This window comes from Falco biarmicus, chromosome 4 (assembly GCF_023638135.1).
Source record: "Falco biarmicus isolate bFalBia1 chromosome 4, bFalBia1.pri, whole genome shotgun sequence".
Taxonomy (NCBI): domain Eukaryota; kingdom Metazoa; phylum Chordata; class Aves; order Falconiformes; family Falconidae; genus Falco; species Falco biarmicus.
The window spans coordinates 35436603-35455806 of record NC_079291.1 but is presented as its reverse complement, the minus strand read 5'-3'; the positions used below and the strand labels follow the sequence as shown (position 1 = coordinate 35455806).

The 19204-nt window shown below is 44.9% G+C and overlaps 1 protein-coding gene across 9 annotated transcripts in view; it reads left to right on the top strand.

The window, feature by feature from the left end:
- Window positions 1–10916: 10916 nt before the first annotated feature.
- The window catches only part of DYNC1I1 (dynein cytoplasmic 1 intermediate chain 1), a 194532-nt gene continuing 186244 nt past the window's right edge, over window positions 10917–19204 (top strand). For 5 of the 9 annotated variants that reach the window (XM_056337768.1, XM_056337766.1, XM_056337764.1 and 2 more), the window contains exon 1: window positions 10918–11104. The gene's annotated coding sequence lies outside the window, so the exon portion shown is untranslated. Of the gene's footprint in view, window positions 11105–11623; window positions 11721–18143; window positions 18242–19204 lie in introns of those variants that run through there. The other 4 variants (XM_056337762.1, XM_056337761.1, XM_056337767.1 and 1 more) reach the window with 4 other exon arrangements.

The following is a 19204-nucleotide window of genomic DNA, read 5'->3' as shown; positions in this document are numbered from 1 at the left end:
CACAGAGTCTTGCCACTTTTACCAGTCCAAGATGTAAGAGAGACTTACATGCACAGACCTTGACCTCCCTAACACTCCCCTCCCCTCCCTAGTCTTCATTGTAGCCCATTACTCTCAGCACACAGCTTTCCAGCAGAAAAAACTCTTCTTCAAAGATGACCTTGGTCTCATCTTCTCAATCAGCATCTCAGATTTTGGGCTGCCTTCTGAAGATGTCCAATGTGCTCCAGAAAACAGAGGCCAGCAAGTATTGCACATTAAAATGTGCTAAGGCACTTTGGCACTACAGAGTAGTATTGAAATAGTATGATCCCTCATGGATATATTTCCCACTGTCAGCTACTGTCCCCACACCTTCTTAATAGTTAACTCTGTCAAGCTGGTCTGCAGAAGGAAAGCCACCACTTGAGTGAGCCCCTGCCATACTTGATGATCATAGTCCCAGAGGTAAGACAAGTTGCCACTGCCTGGAGCCATGAATTTCAGGCAGCTATCTCCTTTTCTTGGCTGGAGACACAGACATAGCATCCTTCCTCCTTCCATCACAGTCTCACCATCACCTGGGCTGTGCTAGAGGTACACCTAACCTTGACATCACAGTGGCAACATCTTTGACAGTCACCACCTCTCCTTTCACTGCTCAGAGAATGATTGTGCTGTCATATATTCACAGAGCACTACCCCTGGAGCTGCTGCGGCCTCAGCCTCTGCGGCTCCTGCCAGACCCTCCCTCCTCAAAAGCCTTAGGGGTGAGTTCCTCCACCACAATGCCAGGAGGCAAGGGAAGTGCAGCAATCTCTTTCAGACCCTCCTGACTCCTTAGCATTATTGCTCTTGGACCCTCACTTGTATCTTGCAGAGCTGCTTGTTCTGACCCTGTCCAAACCTAAAGTTCATCCCAGGCCTTAACTCTCCCTAATCCCTATTTACTCTAATTGACACTGGCTTTGTACCCATCTAGTGTACAATCGGTCTCCGCTAAACTCTAGGCTGAGCGGAGTGCGGTGGGAGCTTTTATTATGTGTTAAGATTCACTCTTGCCCTTGGCACCTCATTCTAGAGAGAGTTCTGTCATGCCTGGAGAGAGCAGGCACACATACCTTGAGAATGGCACTGAGCATGAAATGCCTACATCACAGGGGATGGATTAGTGGAGATGTGTCAGTTGTATATACGTGAGAGTGACATAGGCAACCCTCAAAGCAAAAATGTCAGAACTGAGCTGCCTTCCAAGCACAGACATCTCAATGCAGGAGATGATTGTGTTAGAAAAACGTGGGGAAGTAATCAAGATGAATCATTGTCATGTACCACAACATCTAAAATGGCACTAGATGTCTGCCTACTTTCAGTCCCAAGTCATAATCTCAGTGTCCTGTGGGTTGAGGGATCCCAAATCACCTTATCTTCTTTATGCCACAGACATGCAGCTCTCTGTTCAGGCATGAAGTGAGGACAGATAGCCCTGTTCAAGTCATGCTAAGCAGTCCTGTTCATTTTGGATATATGCAGGCAGCCTCCTAATTCTGGACTGAAATGCATAAATGATTTGGTTTTCCAAAAGTCTAGGTATGAGGGCCACTTGTCTGCTGAATTTTAATTTGCATTGTCTTGGTGGAACAGTCTGTGCTGCCATAGCTTTTCCTTTAGGCTTCCTTACTAAGATGGTTGCTGTGTCTGAAAGCTCGTCGCGTTCGGTAGCAATTTTCCACACTCCTCCACCATTTATTTTTAGATTTCAATAAGAAAAAACATACCCTTCTACAACTCTAGCCACTGATAGCTATTTGGGATCAGAAGCAATGCCAAAATAATCACGCTCATACACTGCAACACTGAATTCCCTTAACCAAGCAGCAAACCAAAGCAGAGGAACAAGCCCCACCTCAGAACTGTTTTATCAGCTATCCCCTTTTAAGAAGATTAATCTGTTATATTTCTCTGCTGCTGCTTTCATCTTCCCTTTGTGAGTCTCATCCAGACCTCCAGGCAAGCACAGCTGCTTATCCTCATCTGGAGACTTTGAGTCAGGAAAAACGAGGGAGAGAGTATAAATTACAGGCCTATTTGTCAACAAGCAGTGGGTACGTATGAGAAAAGCATGGATAAAGAATGGAAGCCATGGCCAGGGCTGGGTGTCTCAGGCCCCAGCTAAGTGGTTTTCTAAGACTACAGCATAAACTCAGAGCTAGGACACTGCTAGGAAACTTTTGCTGTGCACTGACACATCAATAGCCATTTCTGAAGAGATATATATACTACTATAATTAGTACCTATAATTGTCTCTGTAGATGGGACATTAAGGCCACAATTTCCTATTAATTTACATTAATTAGTCCATCCAATTCATGGTTAAGGCATAATGGAGAGGCCAGCAAAGATGACTGTCATAGGCAGAACTAAGTATGAAAAATAAGGGACATTTCAAAGAGACATTTTAGAGACATATTTTCTTTTAGGATCTCTCCATAATGCATTTCTACTTCCAATCTTATGAATAATTTGCCATAAGGTTCAATTTGTTGTCAAGAATAGCACTTAGCTGGCTTCATACATTTTAATACATCTTCACAACATACTAAATTCATGGATCACCTTGCACATACTGCTGATTTTAACTTTGAGTGGTAAAGCTAAGCTTCAAGTTAATATTTGGGAGGTCTCAGGATTCCTATAAAGAAATGTAGCATCCTTTGGTGTTTGTAAAAATGCAAACTGTTGTTTTAAACCAGACATGGAGGATTGGATTTCAAACCAAAGGTGGTGTGGGGAAATGAGACACTGTTTTGTAAAAAGCACCCCATAACTGTAAAGATCTCTGAATGCTGCCAGTAATTCTGTAAACTCAGTGATTTCTTTTGCTCCCTTCAACAAAGTTCTTGAGTCATCAGGAAGTTGAAACAGAGCTGAATAGAGACACCTATTTATATTGGTCTTTAAGAGAGAATTTCAGTCTGTGTTCCCCAAGCCACTCATCCAGTCCTGCCCCAAGCCTGTTTCTCTTCCAGGCCCTACTGCACAAGCTGTGGAGCTCTCCTTTTGCAGCTTCCTCGGTAATTACGAACAGGAGCACTAAATGATTCCATGATTCTGTGTGCACAGCAGCAAAGCACAGTAAAACCCTTCAAGCCTGAAGTCCTCTGCAGGCTGCTGAGTCCACACAACCATTGCCAGGAAGCCTGGGGAAGTGTCTCGCAGAACTTTCCAGTTCCTTCCCAAGTTAGCTGCTTTACTGCTGTGTTTCCAAGCTCTTCCCAGTACACAGAACATTTTTAGATAAAAGGAACCAGTTGCATTATGTAGCAAGCACCTGCTCTTTATAAAGGCAGTAACAACATTTCCAGAGGCTTTCTTTCTTGCATGCCATTTTCATACCTCAGTTACAAGTACAAAACCAGCAGCCTGGGTAATGACGTGTTTTAATGGGCAGAGTCTCAAATGTGAAGTCATGTTCATGATTCCTATTTCAGATGTACTGTTGAGTATTAGGACAACACAAAAAAGACAGCTTCTCGGAGAACGATGGTTATCTTTTATGGAAGGACTAGGATTTCTTAAGATGAATTCTACCTCAAGAACCAGGTTGTATCCACAGTCATCCTGCTTCGTGTTGCTCTGCTGAAGTTTGATCAATTTGTAGAAATGTAGCTCTAGCTTCCAGCTAATTGCTGGTTTAGTTGGTGCTTATTATTTTCACTTAACATTTATACTACAGCTCACCAATTTTTTTGAATCACAGTTGACACATTAATCTACTAACTACTGTATAGGTAGATTAGACTGAAGAATTTATAGGCTCATATAAATAGCAAATATAGAGTGTACATCAGTCACAATGTACAGTTAACATTGTGAATGCAGTTAGCTTTTTTATTTTCTGAAAGTAGGATGGAAAGGAGGGCACGCTGCTCTTCTTCTTTCTCTTGACCTGGACTAGGGTTCCTGTATAGGGTAATAGGCCATACACTATCCTCCCTTCAACTTTGTATCTCCACAAGCCAAAAAAGCTGGGAAAGCTTTCCAGGTGAAGTGAACTTGTCAGAGGAGACAGCTCACAGGGCTACAGAATGCTAGTTGTGTGAGCAGCAGGGATGGGGCTGAGACTTTCTGGGGGCGGGGGGGAAACAAACCCCACCACTAGATCCAAATGGTTGTGTCAAATGCTGTTCTGTTTGGACATGGACACATTTTCCTGTTTTGAAAGTACCCATGTTTTCTTACCATCCCTTATTTTTCTTTGTTGCCTGAATAGCAGCAAAAATAAAATAGACTGCTGCAGCCTTGCTACTCCTTCCCTGGACACTCCAGGCATTGTGTGGGCCGCTGTAATCAGGCTGATTTGAAAATCCTGAAACTACTATCTTGTATATTCTAAGTCCCCGAGTTACCTACTCATGATCCCACAGAACTTTGTCAAAACTATTATTTCCTGGCCTTCTAAATAATCCCTTTGGTGCCAATATTGTAGGAAAGAGAGAAAAAAACCCAAGAACAGAAGCTTAGGAAAGAGCCCGTCACTAAAATAATTGTTTCTAAGAGCACACTGTTGCAATATCTTTGAAGAGTAATCCAAATCCAGAACATGGAACTCACTCATCTGCCACAGAGCTCCCTTTACCTTCTACTTGTATAATGCAACTCTTATTTTTGCCCTTTCTTTCTGAGAAATTGCCCTCTTTAAGGTATGTGCTTTTCTGGCTTTGTACACGTGTTTGTGCAAAGATCTTTGAACTGGCAATCTACAAATAGCAAATCAATTGTCAGAGAAAATATTAGTGACTGTATACCAGATACATTTAAACGCTTCATTTATATTCTTGCACCTATTGTGGATATTCAGGCTTGCAGAAATTTCAACTCAGTTTTCTGCCTGGCAGACTAGCTGTTTTTAGCAAACAATAAGAAAGGATCTCCAATACTTTCTGCTTAACTTTTTCATAACCAAGTAACCACCCATGTATTTTTGCCAAGACTAACTAGTTCATTTGGGAAGAAAAGATATCTAAAGCCATGTGAAATAATGCCCTATGGTGACTTTATTGCCATAATAATAAGCCTGCCTTCAGAAGTCATATTCCACACTTTTTCTAAAGTTTACTTTCATTTTTCATTCTGCCTTTTGATCCTTTATTTAAATCATTGCCTTTGAACAGCTGGAAGGCATTTAGTGATATCCTCTGTCGTTTGCAGAGCCCAGGTGAAGCCTCTCATGCAAAGTGTCTAAAAAGTGCTGCCATTTCCATTAAGCCTTAGAAATGTCTGCTTTGAAATTCATTTTTAATCTTCAAGTGGCACCAACTTTCAAGAGGATTTGCTTATTTGTTAGTGCCCTTTGTGAAGCAGGAGTTGCTAGTGCCTAAGGCAGGGAAATGAAATGTACTACTAATTATTTGTCTCCTGTTGCATCATAAATGGTTATTGGTTTGTCAGAGCAACTTATGCCAATCTTCATTAATAACTTACATGTGAACAACGCTATATAAAGTAACTTCAAAAAGAAATTAGAAACCTCTAAATTTTACATGTGTCTGTGAGACTGAAGAGGGGAGACAAGCAAACACTGAATTATTGTGATTTTATCAATAGGGTTTTTTTCCACACAATCCATGGGCTGTGTTGAGCCCCAGACTTCCCCATCATCTTTGATTTCTGTTTAGAGGGCTGTATGTGTGTCCGTGCACAACTGGCCTCTGCAGGAGAGAAGGCAGCTTGTCACGTGTGTGTCATCACAGAATCACAGAACGGTTGGCGTTGGAAGGGACCTCTGGACATCATCTAGCCCAACCCCCTGCTAACGCAGGTGCACCCAGAGCAGGTTGCACAGGTTCGCATCCAGCTGGGTTCTGAGTGTCTCCAGAGAAGGAGACTCCATAGCCTCTCCGGGCAGCCTCTCCCAGTGCTCTGACACCCTCAAAGTAAAGAAGTTTTTCTTCATATTCAGATGGAACTTCTTGTGTTTAAGTTTGTGCCCCTCGCCCCTTGTCCTGTCACTGGGCACCACTGAACAGAGCCCAGCCCCAGCCTCTTGACACCCACCCTTAAGATATTTGTAGACACTGATAAGATCCCCTCTCAGTCTTCTCCAGGCTAAGCAGGCCCAGCTCTCTCAGGCTTCCCTCATAAGGGAGATGCTGCAGTTCCTTCATCATCTTTGTAGCCCTTCACTGGACCCTCTCCAGTAGTTCCCTGTCTCTCTTGAACTGGGGAGCCCAGCACTCCAGATGCAGCCTCACTGGGGCAGAGTAGAGGGGGAGGATAAAGCCCCTCAACCTGCCGGCCACGCTCCTCCTAATGCACCCCAGGATCCCACTGGCCTTCCTGGCCACCAGGGCTCACTGCTGGCTCATGGGCACCTTGCTGTCCACCAGAACTGCCAGGTCCTTCTCCACAGAGCTGCTTTCCAGCAGGCCACCCCCCAGCCTTTACTGGTGCATGGGGTTATTCCTTCCCAGGTGAAGGACCTTACACTTGCCTTTGTTCATTAGGTTCCTCACCGTCCAACTCTCCAGCCTGCCCAGATCTTGCTGAACAGCAGCGCAGCCTTCTGGTGTATCAGCCACTCCTCCCTGTTTTGTATCATCTGCAAACTTGCTGAGGGTACACTCAGTCCCTTCATCAGGTCATTGATGAATAAGTTGAACAGGACTGGACCCAGTACTGACTCTGAGGGAGCACCGGGAGCTACAGGCCTCCAGCTAGACCCTGCACTGATGATCACAACCCTCTGAGCTCTGCCATTCAGCCAGTTCTCAATCCACCTCACTGTCCACTCATCTAACCCACACTGCCTGCACTTGCCTATGAGCATGCTATGGGGGACAGTGTCAAAAGCCTTGCTGAGGTCCAAGTAGACAACATCCACCACGTTAAACCATGACACCCTCACAACAGCACCAGTCACAAAGCCAGAAGTTGATTTGCATTATAGATCTATTTCTGGCTGCACCCTTCTTTCTTACTGGTAAAATGGAAGAAAAAATAACTTGGGCACCAACATTTTTCATTTGTACCCCCAGGGCTTTATAGTCTTCCTTAATTCTGCCCAAGTGCTGGCTTGTGGTGTCGTTTGTGCCCATGTGAAAGAGCAGTGGTGGAGAGCGGTCTGTGCTACTGACAAGTTGTGGCACCCTCTTGGCAGTATCTTGGACCTTGGCTCCCAGAAGGCAGCAACCCTCCCGTGACTCCCTATCAGGCCGGCAGATGGGTGCCTCAGTGCCTCTTAATGGAGAATCACCCACTACAAGCACTTGATGTTTCTTTTTGCAGTAACCATGGTGTGCTGCTAGTGTAGTTTCTCCTTGCAGACCTTGCAACAAGACACCTTGTGGGTGTTTATAGCTGTTAAAGCTTCATATCTCTTTCTGGTTGTGATGCAGGAGGCTGGGGACTGAAGCAAAGTCCTGTTTTTGTGGGTCACTAGGGTCTGAGATGCCTCATTCTCTGTGGTGTCTGCTACAGGAGCATGCTTATGAAACCACCACCTATCTCTCCCTCTCAGCCCCTCTAATACTGCAGAGCCTTTTAGCTGTTCCCTGCAGCTCGGCTACCTGACAGAACAGATCTGTGTGCACCTGAGGCAGGTACTTGCCTTTTCTCCAAGAGAGGGATCTGGGCACTCATTGTAATGTACTGTACATTGTAATGTACATTGTAATGTAAGTCTCCTTCCTTACCAGTTCCATCTGGGTGGAAGCATAAGACATCACAAAGGCTTTCCTCGTGGAAACACTGGCTTTAACTCTGATGCAAGTGCCCACCATCCTGGCATAGACCTAGGGCACTTCCCTGAGCTGTGGGTCTACAAGCAGGGTGCAGGGTCCTCCCTGTGCGTCCTCCTGCGCCAACTGCCCTGCCATGACCTGGTCGCAGCGCTCCCCAGGGCTGCTCACATCTCACAGGGTTTCTCCTGGCATTGCCCAAGCTGTGCCAGCCTCGCTCACAAGAGCTACCATCTCCTGGAGGGGGTCTTCGCTCTTCCTCGGGTTTTTGTGGCTCCAGGAACACCCCGGTATGCCTCGATTGAGTGCCCAGCCACCATTGCTGCCACTGCGTGCCTCGCCAACCCAGCTGCTGACCAGTTTGCCCTCTGCTGATCTAATAAAACAATCTGAGGCTACAACAGCTATCTTCTATATTCACAGAGTGAAGAAATTCAAAGTTTTGAAAACAATCTTCACTTTGCCCTACTGCACATTCACCTGGTAATTAAGACATACATAATCAGATAATGCCTACTGGCAGAATATAACAAATCGGATAATATTATGGATTTGTGTTTAATAGGAAAATGTAAAATTAGTACACATCCTGGAGTATACTAAAATGATTGGATGTTTTAAATGAATTACTGTTAAAAAGACATTATTGATCATAATGACATTTCTTGTGAAAATGAATATAATCGTATCTTCTTGGACTATAAAGGTGTTATCCCTGTCTTATAAAATCAGTGATAACACAATTTGCATTGCTAGAACAAGAAATCCACAAAAATTGTGAGAGCTTTTATTGTGGAAGATTAGGGAAGACAATGGTGAGAATGAGGTCAAAGAGAACAGAGCATCACTTGTAGGGAAATCAGCTATTCCTTCAGAGAACTCCTTAACTGGGCTAGTTGTGAATTTTTCTTGTGTGCCCTAAGCTTGTCGGTCCTAGGATCATTTATTAGGAATATAGAATAAGTCTAGCTTCTCTCACAGTTTCCTTACAATAGTTGATTCTGAGGAGAAATTGTGCATTTTATACTACCCTGGCTACTGGAGTGCTTTCCAAACTCTTCTGTATAGGATTCTTCATTATTCAATAATAATTTTTACCAGATATGTCATTGTCTTTCATGAGTGTTTTTTTTACATTTTTTCCTTGATGTTTCCATTTTTGTGCTTCATTTTTAGACTTTAAAAAGAGCAGATTGCCTCTGGCAAATGTGAGTCTAACAAATATCAAAATTTTGACCCATTGAACTAAGGTTTATTGTGGTTTTTTTTAAAAAAACCTCCTATGGGAGTTATTGGCTGAACATAGAATACCATTACTTTGTAACAAAAAATGTAGGAACTAAACAAGCGTTGAAGAGTTACTATGACATATATCAGTGTGCTTGATATCATCATACAATGTGATGGCATGATATAGTCTATGATACCATGTTGCATGTATATGATACCACAGCATCATGGTTATATGTATATGATAGAATGTTAATGATAGGAGAACCTCATCAGGCACCATGGACAACCAGCCTGATCTGTCTATTCAGGAACACTAAATGACCCCAAGGCCGTCTTAGGTCAGGAACAATTTAAAGGAATCCACTGAGTTTTCAGGGAATTTGCAAATGATGCACAATCCAAAGAAACCTAAACAAACCCTGTGGGATTTATGCTAAAGATGAGACTCAGGCCAACACTTCCAAAAGCAAAGAGCAGTTTCTGAAGCTCAGTTTTGAGTGTCTGATTTTGAAAGGGCCTTACTTTAATAAAGATTGCGAACTGAGTGCCCTAAACTCAAAACATTCCAAATTGTGCATTTATAACCACAGGCTCGTTTTCCACATGGTCCAGCCTGCACAAGCAGAAGACGTTGCTCTTTAAGGAATCCTACAGGAGAGCAAGATATGAATCTTTTCTGCTTCAGCTCCAATTAAATTGAGAAACAGTTAGTTCATCACTGTGTCCTCACCTGCAATGGATCCCCTTGTTCCCCTTCGGGGTTCTTTGTCTCCTATCCAGGTGCAATCCAGCTGGGTCTGCCAAGAACTGGAGGTGATGTGAATCCTTGGTGACTTTTCAGTGGTCCGGGTATACCTTACTCTTCCCAGGGCAGGCTCTGGACCTGGAATGACAGCGGCTGGAGTTGGCACTTCCCACCAAAACAAACCAAACATGGCTCCAGGGACAGACTTCATAAGGGTATGTTTCCTGCAGCCTTGGACCAGAGGGCTGGAGAACAGAGTCGTATGTCCAGGACATCACATTTTTAAAAAACAAACCATGGTACCAAAGGGCACATGTTTTCCTGCTGTGTGGGGCAACACACCTGTGTGCAATAAGAAGGCGAGGGAAGCTGGGTTATCTGCAGGAGCATGGACTACCTCCAGCAGCATTGCTTGGCTGCTGTCCCCAAGGAGATGGACATGTTGGTGTGGGGAGAGGAGCAGCCGTGCTGCTAGGAGGAGTCTGGCTCTCCTCTCTGGTGCCTGTTCCCACAGGAGTGGTGTGAGGCAACAGGGACAAAACCAAACCTCTGCCTTGGGGCAGCCTTGCCCTCTACTAACTGTGAGAGCTGGGAATCATTTACCTGCTCTGGAACCCTCCTTGTTCATCCCCAAAAGGACAGGGCCTCAAGGGACCAGGCGGCTCAGGGGACCAGGCTGCTCAGGGGCTGATGGCCAGGCCATGGCCATGGCGTGGAGGTGATGGTGAGCCTGCAGCGAGGGTGGCAGTGAGGCTGGCATAGGGTGATATCTAGGCAGCTCTGAGGGTGACGGATAAGCCTTTGTGGGGCTGATGGCTGCTGCCATGGGGATGGTGGCAGGGATGCCGTGGGGGTGGGTGACAGCCAGGCTGCTGTGGGGCCGATGGTGAAGCCGTTGTTGGGCTGATAGCCAGGCTGCGGTGTGGCTGCTGGCTGGGCTGCCGCAGCGGTTAGCCTGTGCCCGTGTTGGGGGGACACCCAGGGGTGACAACGAGGGGTCCTCGGAGAACCCGGGGGAGCCCACTTCAGACCGGCGTTGCTTCGGGGGGCAGGCGCAGGGGTCCAGGCCCTCCTCCCCCCCAGGAGGCCCCGCCACCGCCCCCGCCCCACGGGGCGCTGCCGGGCGGCGGCGGTGGGTGTCGCCGCCGGGGGCGCGGGCGGAGGAGGAGGAGGAGGAGGCGGGCGGAGGAAGGCGGCAGCGCTCGGGAGGAGCCTGTCCAGCGTGAGACAGCACATTCAGCCGGCGGCGGCTGTCCTGCTGCAGCGGCGGGCGGCACGGCACGGTGCAGCGCCGCCGGTAGCAGCCGTTCGGGCAGCGGGGCGTCCCTCTGCTCCCCCGGCCGCGGGGGCTCGGTGAGAGCTGCGCAGCGCCGGGAGCCTCTCCGCATCTCCTGGGCGCCGGCGGAGGTAAAGCACCCGCGGGGGGGCTGCGGGGCCGGGCCGGGGCCGCGCCGCGCCGCGGCGGAGGGGGCGAGCGGGGGGTCCCCCTGGGGGGTGCCGGCGTTGGCGGCGGAGGAGCCGGGCGGGGGACACGCTTCTCGGGATGCGCATCGGCCGCGGAGCCTCGGCGCGGCCGCCGGAGGCGCTCCCCGGCAGCCAGCCCGGGCTGGGCTGTAGCGAGCATCCCGCGGCTGCCGCGCAGGAGCCGGCCGGCCCTCTCCGGGGAGCGGGGCTTTTCCACCCCGGCAGCTCGGCTCCGGGGAGGGAGCGGGCAGGGAGGGCTGCGGTGAGCCCCGCTGGCCTCAGCGGCACCTGCTGCAGTCCCTGGGGCTCCTCCGGCCCCGGCCCCTTGGCCGCCCCGTCCCGCCGCGCCGCGAGGGGCTGCCGCAGGCTCCCGGTGCCTCGGCGCCGAGCGGCTTAAAGCAAAGGAGGGGGCTGAGGGAAAAAGTTTCCTGTCTTTATTTCTTTGCACGGCGTGAGCAACAGTGGATTTGCCGAGTCCACGGCGACGGCAGACAAGAGAATTAGATCCGTTCCCGTTCCTAAGATTATTCCCTAAAGCAGTGCGAGAAGGAGTGAATCGGTGAGAGGCCTTTTTCGCTGGTAGTTCATTGAAATACATTTTCAGAAGGATGTTACTACGGTTACATTGCCCCATCCCCCGGGGTCAGCAGAGAGCCTAAGACCCCTAGGTATTTCGTAGACAAAGCCCCTGTTTCACTGGCCGGAACGATGTGCGGTTTTCTGGTAATATTGGCATGGACAGAAAGTACAAATTTCAACTATAAATATAAAATAAGGATCCTCAGCAGACCAAGCAATCTAACCTGCGATTGTGTGTGTGTGTCTGTGTGAGATGGAAATACCTGACATGAAGTTGGCATGTGATTTTGGCACTTGCACCTGGTAATTTATCCAGACATACAGGGTTTTGTCAGCTCTTCACTTTTGGATGAGGACATTAAATTACCCTGAAATGGCTCTAAATATCATGAAGCACAGTGCTGCAAAACCTGTTTCAGGATGGAAATCCAAATGCCGGGACCATCTACCTCCTTACTGGATGCCAGAGACACCAAGGAATTTCATTTGTTACTACCAAATGTGCTTTGTTGAAGTTCTTACCAAGTTAAAGGGAAGAAGTTATGTTTTCTTTGCTGATTCATTTAGGTTCCTCTTTATACTTTCTTTCCATTTGAGAGGACATCTCTAGTAACAGTCTCCACATTTAGTGAAGGTGGATAAAATTCCTTCTATAATTTCTGTGAAGCATTTCTCAGCAAAAATGGGTTTCCTCAACACAAGCCTTGGGGCTGCACCCAGGTCTTTGCCCCACAGAGTGCTCACTCTGATAACCATCATCTGCCTCACTTGTTTTCCCCAAACTATCCATTTATAGCCCATGAAAATACAAAATGTGTTGCCCTTTCTGCACCTTGCCTGTGCATAGACTTTTCCGAGGATTGGGACTTTCTATCTTCTTCCTTGGTATGTGAAGAGACAGATTTCTGAGAGCCAGGTATGTGGCAGTCCAAGAGATTATTTAGAGCTGGATTAGCTGGATTTCTCCTAGCTCTAAACACCTCTGCTCTAAACACCTCAAATTAGCGTACCTTAAAAATGAATTGACTTCAGTGCTGCCTAATCCACTCTTCAAGAGAGGAATCTTTGGAGGAGCAGCAATAAACCACACGCTATTCAAGCAGTGATTATTGAAAATAAAAAGAAAAAATAGTGAGGCAAACACTCTTTCGTACACCGCAGATCTTAAATTAAGAAGCTGACCTTCCAGCTCTTTCTATAGTAGGAAGGGCAGTGAGCTGCCCTCCTTTGTGATGCCTTTCAGTGGCTATTTTTTTCATTATTGAAATGCATTTGTTTGTTTTCCAGCTTCAGGTTCCTGGTTCCTGTTATGTCTCTCACAGATAAAAGCCTTGCTTTGGGAGCTGTCTTCAGTGTAGGTACTCTTAAATGATGTGGCAAGAACTTACCTGCTGTGTTCTAAAATAAATTAGCAGATTGAGTCTATTGGTCTCCTTTTCTTTTGTAAGACAGGTTTCAAAAATCATTCCTTGCTGCCGTCAGTTTTCCAATCTGCAGGAAGAGAGAGAGGGTAGGTAGAGCTGGACGCAATGGGTTGCGGTAGAGGTCTCACCATTGCAGGATACTGGACAATGTGGTGAAATGGGCTGGGAAGGAAAAAGATAAGGGAGTGAAACAGAAAAACATAAGGGTATAGAAAGGCATTGCTGTTTTTCAAAGCTTCACCAACTCCTGCTAATGATTCAGGTGATCATGTGGTATCTTTCAGCTCCTCAAACTTAATGTCCTCTCACAGAGGTTTAAAATATGTTCATAGGCTCTCTCTAAGACCACTCAGGCTTATTAACTAGTGCTATGCCTCAAGTTGGTCAACAACAGTAGTAATTAGGAATCTTTCAGAGTCACTGATGCCTAGTGCCAAAACAAGCAGCTACTTGGAGGCAGTGGTGCAATGTTAACAGAAAGATCTTCCCTATCCTGCCCATAGGCTTTAATTTTCAGGGAGCTACCACTGAAATCCTCACTGAGGTGCATGGGGAAATTGATATCTGCGGAGGTATGGTCTCAGGTTTTCAGCAACCATAGCCAGACATCATGACCTCAGTGCAATACTTATCTGATATTTTCATATTTTTATTTCAAAAACCTTAAATGAAACACATCATAATGACTGTAGACGTCGTCTGTGTGTAAAAGGAACATTTTTCTGGCAGGAATACTAATGGAGTATATTGGCAAAGTGCTCTAGTACAGATGCATCAGTGTTAGTAAAACTGTTCTTTTGCCAGTGTAGCTTATTTCAGTTCATCTGAGCAACACAAGTTACACAGGTGAATACACATTTACATGTCCATAAGGGGGCTTGCTTTCCCCATGAGGGTTTGTATGGTGTGCTTAGCTGACCTATATAAGCAGGCAGAAATGGTAGTGCAGGTATAATACTGCTTAAAGAACAGAAAATGTGAAAAATCTGAGAAAAAAAGTGTATAAAAAGCTGAGACCCTGGCTCAGTCTAAATCTCAGATAGACAAAATATGTCCCTTTAGTACTTGGTAATTATCCATCTAAAACCATGCTAGCTCTTTTTAAGTCAGACATGACATTGGGAGCTGTTGTTCACTTGGCCATCTGCAAGCACTCAAAATAAGGCAGTATGCAGTATACATGAGCTAGCTCTCCCAGTACTGTTCATTTTAGGTGGCATCATCTTGCCAACTTTTCTGGGAAATGGCTACTTCCAGGCAGATGGCAGGAGCTGCAGGAAGCTGTGAAGCAGAGTGATGTGGGAGCCACTAGATCTCATAGATACAAGACACATCTGATGATCTGTGAGAGCTATGACGTCCTGACTCCTCCTGAGCTTAAAACTGTACTCCCTCTTTTCTTTTTACTGTACTACTTCAGCACTTTTTGCTTTCCCTTTTGAGGCAAAAGCATTCTAGTGAGTGTCTGGGAGTGCACTGCAGCAGCAGAAGGCATGGGGCAGGAATGACAGTTCTGGAAGTGTTTTGTGGGCAGCACACTGTAACTCCGTGCTGAAGTTTTAAGGGCAGACAACTCTGTCCTGTTACAGCTGATAGTAATAGAAGTTTCTCTGTGAAGTCACTGGTGGTGAATCTAGCCACCAGAGTGATGGCAGAAGTCATTGTCTGATAGCCATGAGACACCCCCAAACTCTTTTGAAGACAATGAGAGTCTTTGCATTGACTTACCCTTTGGATGAGGTCCTGTGCAGCTGCTGCTTTGACCTGGGTGCACATACCTGTGTTAGCCAATGAATAATCGCTGCTCAGATGACTCTTGTGACTCTTGGCTGTTAATCTTAGACTAAAAGTACGTGTTACCCTATTTTCATGTTTAACACTGCTTCCATGCATGTGGATCTGACCTGGAGAAACAGGTTACATCAATCTGAGGAGGAAACCTCCCAGGAGCCCTTCTGGACCAGTGGAGTTCGACCCTGTGTATTCCACAGGTGCTGCTGACTGTCCCTGCTTGTCCCTACAATAATTAGTGAGTAATTTGGCAGAGGAAGAGGGCTCATTTATTGCCACTCAGTGGAAGGCAATTATAGAGGGAATCTTTTAAGGACATAGCTTTTTTGTTTCCAATGGTATCTTCTCTTCCCATTTCTTTTCCTTCTTGCTGTTGTTCTCTGAGGCTTATCCTTTTCTCTCTTCCTCAGTACTAGTCTTAATGCCATGTTCTCTCCTCACCGGTCTTCCCTTCTCTTTTGTCTTCTGTCCCTGGGATAGAACTGGTTTTAGTTGCTTGTTCTTTTCTCCCTCTGTCTGCGGTGTGGTACAAGTAATTCCAAATTCTGCTTCTTGGTTATTCATTTTTTGCTTCAGTCAAGCAGAAAGATGCGGTATATTTTGTGTTGAAACAATGGGGAGTTATAATAAGGTGAAGATACAAGACTTCTTAGTATGATCAAATATAAGTATAATGGAGGATGTATTGTTTACGTATTTCTATCAATGTCTCTAAGCCTTTTCTAATGCTTGATTCTAGTATTTTCAGGCTGAATTTGACAGGAAAAGCTATCCCTCAAAGTATGCTATGTTAGTATTGAAAGTTAATCACTGGAGGTCCTAGACCACATTCAGGGAAAATATGGATCTCTCTTGCTTTAAACTGTTTAGCCCTTCCATTCGGTATTCATTAACACAGATCTTAGCTCTTAAAGTGCATAGACAGGGGTATTAAATCCATACTATTCAAGGCATGCCCTTGTTTCTTGTTTTGCACATTAGACCACCGCTGTTAGGATCAGAGTGGTTACCAGGTCACTTGGTAATTGGGGCAAAGGCATTTCAAATGATTGCTATTGTGTATTTTCAGAAATTAAAATATTTAGCAAAACAGGGTCACAGAAAAAAAAAAGCCACCCAGACTGCTGTCTATACTATTCCTTGTATTGAATCTGTCGTGGTTTCAGGACTGTTCCACTGACTGAGCATTTAAAAGAATTTCTTCTTTGATTCTCACAGCACAAACAAAGTTGAGGGACTGTCTATACTCATGTGACTTGCTTCATAATACATGTTTGTCTTCTCTGTAAGTAATATAAAAGAATCACAATTTTCCTTAATCACACTATTCAGAGTTGTATGACTTTTTTTTTTCCCATCGGTTTGTTTCTAGTTACATTTTGAGCAGTTGCTGAACCAGAATGTGGTTTGTGTCATAATGCTGAAGGTTTTCAGATCTCAGTTTTCCCCTAAATGAGTTCTTTTCTTTGCCCTTTTTTAGCTTTGACTGCTGCTAGAGCTTTGTTACACACTCATAGCAGTTTGTTACAGACTATCAACTTCTGCCAGTCTTCATTGCCTAGGAACCCAAATTACTTCTGAAAAAAACAGAGAAAAGATAGTTTGTGTTACATATATGTATGTGTTTAAGTTGTGTGGTGCATTAAACAATGAATGGCTTAAAAATCTATAACCTTTTTGAAGGAAACAAGAAATTTGACCTAAATCATACCCCCTAGTGTGCAGTTAGCTATTCATGTACATAATCTGCTGCACTTGGCAAAGCGTGTGAATGTTGTATTCCTGCCTTTCACTATCTCCATAGTAGTAATAATAATACAAAAAAATTGTGCTGATGGGATAGGAGGGTATTGTACTGGGAACAAAAAAAAAAAACCAGTGATGCCATTCTCTGTTTGTACTGCAAGAGCCCGTGGGAAAACTGTCCCATTATTTCCCACAATATTTTCTTTTTCACAGAAAGTTGAATAGAAGGAAAACACAGGAAAGCCTAGTTTCTCAGCCTTTATGAGTCTCTTCAAATATATTAAAAACACGCTGTGAAAATTCAGTATTATTTTTATCTGGTTATAAATTATAGAGCTTTCGTCTTTTTCTTATATGTTCAAAGCACAGAACTCAAAAGATGACAGTAAATTATATTCTCTGGAAGGGGCTAAGGTGAAAAAAAAGATGTTACAATCTTACTGCTAATGTTCTCCACACCTTTTACAGCCCTTCCTTTATGCAGATAGCACTTATTGGGTTTTACTGTTTACTTATCAATGAATCAGAGGACAGGGAAGTAAAAAACTAGATAGCCCCATTGACATACAGACATATGCGTCTTTTCATATTGATATTGAAGTCTTTAAGATCATGCCTCCTCAGTGTTGATTCAGTAAACTTTTAATTAAGTTCTTAAAGTTTAATTACAAACTCTTCCCAAGAAAGTTTCTGATCTCACTAAACTAAGTAATTAGGCATAAGTATAATGAAAGTCAGTGGCCTCCAATTTTTTGTGTTACTTTTCTTGATATATGGATATAATATATAAAGCAATAAGACTGCTATGCTTTCTCATAACACATAATGTCCGTTTTTGCTAAAGGGCTACCTGTATTACCCCCTTAAACCTGCATTCTTCTCTGTTGTCTCTTGTGATATTGCAATGATTTGTAGACTTTTTAAGCTATGTTCCCCTCTTCATCCTCAAGACTTTCTGTTGGAGCCAATAAGCCCCTACATTTTACATTTCACGTTTAATGTGGCTGGAAAGCAGACACGGACCATTTCTGATTGCGTTGTGGACCACCAGTGGTCCCATATTTAGAGAACCACTAGTAAAAGTTGATTTATTTTCCAAAAAATATCTATAGCATTAGGTTCCTCATTTGAAGAGAGCCAATGGTATCTAACTGCTGCAGTGAGTGTACCTGAATTCCTCAGACTTGAAGTTCTTATGGTGCCTGGGAAGCACAGGTAAATCTAGACTTACAGAATGGTGTAGAAACAGAAACCCAAATTGCAGGCCTCAAAAATCTCTGCTTGGCTGTCACCTAGCTCTCAAAGCACAGGCAGTCTCTGATCCCTGTTTCATATTAGAGTTCTGCTTCTGAACGTGTTCTTCCCCTTGAACCCCCAGACTCAACAGCCTGGGTGTCTGCTGTCTGTCTCTCCTAGGCTGCTTCATCTGGTTTGCATTTCTTGAGCCCACCTGTCAGACTGTGTGCTCCATGTCAAGCTGCAGGTGATAGCATGTGCTCCCTCTTTTAGTGCACCCTGGTTTGAACGGGGCTTACCTCAGGTAAGGAGTCTCAGGTAATTTTAGCCTTTGCTTAAAGAGATATTTGCCTTCACCTGTGCTCTAATCAGCAAGCTGTGTGTTTCTGCAGTAGGCACCTTCCCAGTCTTTCCCACTGAAGCTGCTCCACGTAAGTCTGAACTATTAAAGATTCTTTGGGTGCAACAGAGCATGTGGGGAAAAAACAAAGGGCTCTTCAGCACCTTGCTCCAAGTACTCAGTGAGAAAGGAGAGTCTTTGGTTCCAGATACTAAACACAGCATTGTATTTTAGACTTAACAGTCATTGCATATAATATAAACTAACCCTGAAACAAAGACCAGAACCAGAGGCCTCAGTTAGGGACTGATGTCCACTCTCTTGTATCTGCTGCTTCTGGTCCAGCGAATCTTTGCAGAAAAGAAATTGGTAGAAAATAGCTTCAGTGGTTAAGAACGCAATCTCTGTTTTTCTGGTCTTTCTCACCCATTAGGCAAGTCACCTTAGGGAGGTGGGTTTCAGTCCTCTCAAGACAAAAACCCTCCAGCCGCTCCCCGCCCCACCCCCCCCCCCAACCCACAAACAAACCCTAAAACATGTTTCTCCCATTTGAGTGGAATACCACAGAGAAGATAAATGGAAGACTTCTGTCCTCTGTCATATTCAGGTTTTTTGCAGTTCTTGATATGTCCTTGAAATTATGCTGTTAGACACCTGTATTTATCATCTTGCCTTTTTTTCTTGGCATATCTTTACTGGATTAACAGGGATGATTGGCTAAGGCTAGCTCTGATAGTTCATGTTGCTTTGTTAGTACAGCCAAAGAAGCCCTGGGAAGTATGAAGGGCACGGTAGAGTTGTTGCTTTCATTTTGCTTCCTTAAAAATTATGAGAACTCACATGAGAGACTCTGCATATTTCTTACAGCCAGGGCTCTTCCCTGCTTTCTAATTCTTTAGGTGTATTTACTTCAGAGATTAAATCAAT